The 8,045-nt window shown below is 47.7% G+C and overlaps 1 pseudogene; it reads left to right on the forward strand.

The window, feature by feature from the left end:
* The first annotated feature begins 467 nt into the window (after positions 1 to 467).
* LOC124697756 lies at positions 468 to 5,477 on the forward strand (annotated as a pseudogene).
* Positions 5,478 to 8,045: the final 2,568 nt, after the last annotated feature.

Here is an 8,045-nt window from a genome sequence, read left to right on the forward strand (position 1 = left end):
TGTCTCCGTCCCTGCTGCTTTGGCTTGTATAATCGTTGGATGGCTTTTACTAGCATTTGCTAATTAATAATAAATAAAGGTTGTGTGTATGCAGAAGCTGGAAGATGCTCCTACTTTTGAAAAATATACGCGTGATAGCAACATATGCAATACCAAGAATATTAGACGATGCTCCTATTCTTGTAATTGTTGAGGATCCTTCTTTTAGTTTCCACTACTATGGTGGCATTCCATTCGAGCATCTGATTCTTTTTGCCGGAACTTCTGGATCGGAAGCTCGATATTTGAAAATAATTTGGACACTGTGCGCGTGTCGGCGTGTGTAACTTTGTATTTGTTTTTCTGTGTATATGTTTGCGCGACATGAAACTGGAGTATAAAATGGAGGAAGCGCGAGAGCTGCAAAGAGTGCCAATACCTCTGTCTACTTTCTTATTCGACCTCAGCTTTCAATCAGCGCAAGGAAAATGGGTGCCTTGCTGTCGAAGAGGAGGAAAAGGAAAACTGGTGTGGGGGAGGTGAAGGTGGTGGAGTCGTGCATGGTGGCACCCAGTGAGGAGACGCCTAGGCGAGGCCTGTGGCTCTCCCCGCTCGACCTCATGCTCATCAACCGAGGCCACACCCCCACCGTCTACTTCTACCGCTCCGACTCCGGCGCCACCGTCGAGCACTTCTTCGATGTGGCCAGGATGAAGGTGGCGATGGCCAAAAGCTTTAGGCCATCGCCGGAGCTAAGGAGGCTCTTTGTTCCCCGCGTCCAGCACGACTCGCCGTCCATCATGTGCGTCGTCCAAGTTGTTAAGTTTCATTCACTAGCCACTTGAACCAAAAGTCCGAACTGATGGAAAGGGGAAGACAATCTACTTATACACGTCAACACCCCCTCTCACGTGTGACGGGAAGACGAGAAGACAAGTCAACACGTGTAGAGAGGCAAAGAGGCAGCGCCAGGACCACACGCCACAAGGCAAGAGGCTGCGGGGGAATTTAGAATAAATTGTGAAAGCTAGGATTTGAACTCGAGACCTGGGGCTCTGATACCATGTTAAGCTTCATGCACTAGCCACTTGAACTAAAAGTTCGAACTGATGGAAAGAGAAGGCAATCTACTTATACACGTCAACACACGTGACCTTCTTGAAGTGCGGTGGCGTGGCGTTAGGCACCGCGATGCACCACGTCGCCGCCGACGCCATCAGCGCGTTCTACTTCTTCCAGACGTGGTCCGCCTTCTCCAGGAACCCTTCGTCGGCGCAAAAGCTCCCCGTCATCCACGACCGCACACTCCTCCGCGCGCGCTCCCTGCCCTTCGTCCACCCCGACGCCATCTCCGTCTTCTGCCCCAAGCTGAACCTATCTGACCCATCCGGGCCAATCGTCAGCGAGACATTCGACATCTCCAAGGACCAGGTCGCCGCTCTCAAGCGTGCCTGCGCCGGGACAGCGGCCGCGTGAGCACGTTCTACTGAGCGCCCACATCTGGCAGTGCGTGTGCATCGCCCGCCGGCTGCCTCCGGACGCCACGACGCGCCTCACCTTCCCGGCCAGCGTTCGGCGCAGCCCGAGGCCACCGCCCACCGCTCCCGGCTGGCTACTTCGGCAACGGGATCATCTGGCTGGGCGCCGCTGCCAAGGTGCGCGACGTCACCACCTCGGAGAACCTGTACTCCGTGACCGCCCGCATCACAGGTGACAAGGTATTAACTTGTCAATGCCTACGGATTGTAGACTAGGGTTTAGTTAGATGTAGAGGGCAAGTAGATCTCGAAGGTTTCAGCCGAAAAGTACTCGACGAATATAAAACTAGGGTTGTGTTGACGATGAAATTCGATCCTCTCTTTGTCCCTCGACTCCCCCTTATATAGGAGGCGGAGCCGAGGGATTCGTACTACACACGTTTACAGAGTCCGGGAGGGTTTCCAACCCATCCCGCAAGATTACAAACGATGATTCCTATTACAACTCTAGTTTTCCTTAATAGTATCTTGGGCTTCCGAATCTTCTTATTCTTCGGGTGATGGGCCTTCAGTAAACCCCGGGTACCTTCTTCGGCAGGCCCATTGGGTATGCCTATGTCAGTAGCCCCCGAGATTTTGCTTGAATCGCAGAGTCAGGGAAAATCTCCACCTTTATATTTATTCGACAGCTTTAAACTTTTCTATATTTCTTCATATGAATTTCTATATTGTACAGGGATAATGGTAATTGGGGCTAGTTCATCTGACGGATCAGGTACTAGTTAACTGCTCTAGTGGCAATCCGCAAAAACCTACTTCAATATCACGTCCCCGGACATGATCTCGGGATACTGGTGTAAACTTCGACAGGTGCCGCTTAAGGTCTTACCATTCTGTCGAGTCCCAGTTATATTTATCGGGTACCTAACGCGTCCGTTAGAATTTTTCTTTGTATCTGTTGATACGGATAGAAGTAGCAAACCGACGTTAGAGACGGCGCCACGCCACTCCTAACGGATCTGGGGTCTTACCTTCGCAAAGTTTTGCGGCATTCAGAAATTGTTCGCAACTTTGGCGTTCTGAGGATATATTGTCGAGTGCTTATTCGGCTGTTGGAACGGCACATTTTATTGAGTCAACGGATGACTTATATTGCTCTCCCGATGGGAGTATATGTAGAGTTACTTATAACTCGAAATATACTCTCTTGTTCTTCTATCTTTCTCTTTTTTTTTATAATGTCATCGGGCACGCGAACAGCGTTCCCGATGGGAGTAGCCCCCGAGGCTACAGCCAAGGACTTGTGCTTGGGTGTAGGCTCCACGCCTGATGCCGCTATATTTTTTCTCTCCCGAAACTTCCAAATCTCTCGGGTGCGCGAACAGCGCTCCCGATGGGAGTAGCCCCCGAGGCTATGAGCAAATATTTTGTATTTGATCATAGGCTCACACCATTTCTATTTTGTCTTTCTCAAACTTTTTATTTTTTTCAAAGTAGCCCCCGAGCATTTGGGCAAAAACTTGTATTTGATCAAAGGCTCTGCTGTCTCCATTCTTTACAAACCTTCGTAGCCGAAATTTTCTCTTGTCAAGGTGACATCATTGCTGACGATAACCATGATCACTGTATCTGGAAATCGCGAGATGTTCTCTCTCACTGCATTGCGGGCCCAAACTCCGCATTATATTGACACGCCGTGCAAGTGGGGGACACACGTCCTCCGCTTTTCCTGGCGCACGTACTGTAGTTGCTGCACTTTCTCATCTATATGAATTTACCGTTTACCCCTTGTCCACGTGTACACCATCTGTGGCGTAACTTGTCAATCCAACGGCGTGACGGTTCATCGCACCCCTATATAAGGGCGTCGTCTTCCTCCTTTAGTCCTTTCGCTCGCGCCGCTCCTCTGTTCTTCTCTGTCACAAATCCTTCCTTGCGCCGCAAAGCTCTTGAGCTCAACCATACTCGCCCCTTACTCCGACGCCATTGTTGATGCCTCCGCGCAGACTCACCAGGCACAGCACTCCCGAATCAAAGATGGCGACTGAAGATCTGGCGAAGACAGAGTGGGAGAGATCCAAAATCTTCTCACAAGACATCAATCTGCTGAAGAAACTGGGGATTAGCAAGAAACAGGACGCGCTTCGCTTCCCCAGTGAGGAAAGCTATCCAACCCCTCCAATGGAGTACCGGGTTAGTTTTGTCGACCATCTCATCCGCGGTCTTTCTGCCCCCATCCACAATTTCTTACGGGGGTTTCTTTTCATGTATGGACTGCAACTTCACCACCTTACTCCCAATTCCATCCTCCATATCTCCATCTTCATCACACTTTGCGAGGCTTTCCTGGGAGTCCAGCCTAACTGGACTCTTTGGAAACGCATTTTCTTCTGTCGCCGTAATGGCTCTGCCAATGTTTCTTATAACATCGGTGGCGTTGTTATCTGCGTCCGCCCCGACGTTGAGTACTTTGATGTCAAATTCCCAGACTCAGTACAAGGGTGGCGCAAAAAGTGGTTGTACATCCATGAAGAAAATCATGGCTCGTCGAAGATAATATCCCTCCTTTTGATGGCACCGAGAAAATTTGTCGCCGCCGTTCCTGGGATGCAGAGGTTACCGACGAAGAAAAAACGGCGACGGAGACCTTGATGACACGCATCCATCAGCTCCAAAACACCCGAGGACAAGAGTTATCGGGTATCCAAATCACGGCGTACTTCCTTAGGATCAGGGTGCAGCCTCTGCAGGCCCGAAAAAATCCCCTTTGGATGTATACTGGTGCCGAAGATATAGACCGCTTGTCGACAGATTATCAGTCAAGGACTTAGAGAAACTTGTCCGAAAAATCTCATCATTGAACAAGAAAGACATCGTTCCTTCGACTTGCCATGTGACGCCTTTCAGCGCCACCAACGCACTTCCTCAGGTGATATATCATTGTCGCATGTTTTTGTACAGACTCCTTCTTTTTCCTTTTTGGTACTGCTTGCTTTTGAACTGCTATTACTGTTATGAATCTATGTTAAAATATTTCTATGTTTGTGCAGAACCATGATACTTCATCACCTCTTCCTCCCCTTCTTGAAGGTGGAGATGTCGAAGAACGGGCTGTTGTCACCGACGACAACCAAGGTACTTCTCGCCTTGAAAGTGATGTCGCGGGTTCCCGAAAATCCGCGGCATCCTCTGAAAAATAGATTGAAACTGAAGCCATCGAATCAACACGCTCCTCTCTCCCAGCTGCTTCTCCGAAGAATGAGAGAAAGAGGGAGAACGTTGTTGATTCCGGCACCTCCGAAGCCGGTGATGTCCATGGCAAAGGGCCTGCACTTGATGCTGGAAAGAAAACCTTTGATCCTTACGAGGCTGCTCTTATCAGCTCGTAAGTATTTATGTGTTGTACTTGTTTATTTTTTGATAATGCTTTCCTGTGTTCTTTATCTTGCTACTTTATTTTTGTAGTGGCGAAGAAGATGAAGATACACCTATTGATGCGACTGCTCGAACGAGCACATCTCGCACTTTAGTTGTTTCTGAATCTCGACCCGAAGGGGACGAAACTTCGCCTCCTCAACAAAACGTCGAACAGCCACCACCAGTTGAAAGCCCCCGAGCTTCTTCTCCAAAAAGAGCGAGGGTCGAGCCAGCCAAGGAAACTATCCAATTCCCTGGTAGTTCGTCGACACCTTCATTGAATGATGTAAGTTCCACGCCTTTTAATGCTTACATCCCCTCTTTATTTTTTTTGCCGGGTGTTGTCAAATTTATTCTGATTATATTGACTTCCATTCTTCCTTGGTTGTCTCTTCAGCCTTTGATGAAGGAATTTATTCGTCTCGGTACTCAATTCATCGGGTACCGTGACCATACCAAAAAGCTGGAAGGTATTTCTTTTATTTTCCTCCTCTATGGCATATGTACCATTATGTCTTGTCATGATGTCTGACTGTCGCTTATTTTTGCCAGGAGATCTTGCGGAGGCCAACAGGCGTGCCGACGCTCTTGCTGCTAGGTTAGAGCAGAGCGAAAAGGCTCGCGAAAGAGCTGAAGAAACTGCCAAGAAGGCTAAGGAAGATGCCGCCACTGCCGGAGAACTCCGAAAAAGACTTCACGACGCAGAAACTTCTTTGAGTGAGAACATAACTAAACAATCTGCGCGAGAGCAGGAGATCCTTTCTCTCCTAGAGTCGCAATGTCGACGTTTTATCAGTAAGTGTCCAGATCCTTTCTATTTCCTTGTGTCGTGTTTTTTCCTTTTCATTTGGCCAACTTTTTCTACTTTTGCTCAGGGAGAACCGGTCAAGAGTATGAACTAGAGGGTGCCGAAGGTGACCAACTCCTTGATGCATTCTCTCTTCTGGAAATTCACTGTGATGAGGCTCGCGATGGCCTTACTGAAGCAAAGATTGGGCTGTCGCGGCTTTTCCATATTTTTTTCAAGAAGAAAGAAATGCCTGGAACTTTTGTTGCTCTCGCCAAGTGCTTCAGTTCCCAAGATAACCTTGGACTTCAACTTCGCCAAGAGGGGTTAAAAGTAGGAGTTGAAGGTACAATTGCCTTGGTTGCTGACAGTCAGCAAGACGTCGACTGGGCAAAAGTTGGCGACACCAAGGAGATGGAGACGAAGAAGTGGCAAGCGCTGATTAAAGCTGCCAAGCCTAACTCAAAGAAGATCCTTTCCTATCTTGGATATGATCCATCTTCTGCGCCTAGCACGTCGAAGCCGGAGGTCAAGTAGACCACCTTTCCTTTGCTTCTAGTTTTATCATGGTGTCCTCTTTAGTAGTTCCCTAGGAGTCCCTCTTTTGTAACAGCCTTGTATATATTTGAAGAATTAATGGAAATCTATTTTTGCTTGATGATTGATGTCGAGATTCTTTATTTTTCAGTTGATTTTTGACAACTGTACTGTGACCCCTCCTTCCGATCCTTTTCATGTGTCCTGTTTGAAGAAACCTGTTGCTGTCGAGGAATTTGAAGACTCGTCGAATAAACATTCAACAGAAGATCTGGAAGAACTTCGCCAACAGCTCCAGTCTCTGAAGAAACAATCACTTATGATAATGGAGCAATCTCGAAAATCCGCCGAGAGAGAAACAATGGCACTTCGACAGGCTCGCGATGCCATAACTGCTAAGGAAGCCGCCTTAGATGAAGCCGCGAAAGCTGCTTCTCGAGAAAACTCCCTGCTTGAATTAATGATTGAGGCAAGCTCAGAAATGGCGGGTTTACTTTTTGTACTTAATCCTTCTCTCCCTTTTTCTACTGTGTCTGTTATCTATCTTTAACTGATGTATTGTCGCCAAGCAGGTCCCTTTTCAGATGCTGAGGCCGAGGATCAAAGAGTAGATACAAGATCAAATTTTCTTGTTAACTTGGGTCTTGATCATGGTGTCCTCTTCTGGGCTACGCCTGAACGTACCCGACAGATTGTAAGATTCCAAGACCGCTCAAGCCAAGTTCGAGGATTTCTTGAGTTTTGCTCCAGTACTTTGTCCAATATTTTCAATGCTATGTTTCCTCGGAATGTTCAGCCAAAATCTCTCCTCGAACTTATGGAGAAATTTAAGGATGTGCAGAAAATCCATGGCTTTGTAAAAGCTCAACTGATAGCTGGCGCCAAGGTGAAAGATCGAGATGTCGCCTAGAGGGGGGGTGAATAGGCAATTACAAACTCTTGCGGATTTGTCTTGTATGAATGCGGAATTAAACTATCGTTTAGTTTACAAGCACAAACCCTAAATATGCTAAGCTCAACTAAGTGTAACAATAGCAACTAGAGCTAAGCAAGATAGGCACAAGATATATGTAGCACAAGTGATAGCAAGATATATGTACTTCAAGCACGATGGCTATCACAAGGAAAGAGAGCTCGGGTATAGAAATAACCGAGGCACGCGGAGACGAGGATGTATTCCCGTGTTCCCTTGCTTTGCAACAAGGTACGTCACGTTTGGAGGAGTGGAGGTCCCACGAAGGATTCCCGCGCCACGAAGGCTCACCCTATTCTCCGAACCACACCCACGAAGGATAATGGCCCTTTCCTTATGGTTAGCTTTTCCTCCGCTCCGGAGATGGCAAGCTCCACAACCACTTCACAAGCTTCACGAAGGAGAAGCCCGGGCCTCTTCACAATCTTCTTGAAGAGATCACCGGAGCACCAATCACCAAGCCAACTAGGAGGTCACCCTCCAAGAGTAACAAGCTCACGGTCTCTCACTCGAACAAATCGTGGTGGAGAGCTCAACACTATGCAATGATGCAAAGCAAGAACACCGGAGGTGTTCAAGTCCTTCACACTCAAATCCCACGAAAGCAACGAATGCTAGGATGAGATTGGAGAGGAAGAACAAGGGGGAAAGTCAACCAAAGACTCCAAGATCTAGATCCCAAGAGTTTCCCTCACTTAGAGAAGAAATCGATCGGTGGAAGTGTAGATCTAGATCTCCTCTCTCAAATCCTCAAATATGAGCAAGAATGATTGGAGGATTCAAAGGGGAGAGCAAGTTCTTCAAATAGTAGCAATGGAGGAGAGAGAATGGGAAGAACTAATTTGCTCAAGGTAGAAGAAGGGCTATTTATAGC

The sequence above is a fragment of the Lolium rigidum genome, chromosome 3 (assembly GCF_022539505.1).
Source record: "Lolium rigidum isolate FL_2022 chromosome 3, APGP_CSIRO_Lrig_0.1, whole genome shotgun sequence".
In the NCBI taxonomy this organism is placed as follows: domain Eukaryota; kingdom Viridiplantae; phylum Streptophyta; class Magnoliopsida; order Poales; family Poaceae; genus Lolium; species Lolium rigidum.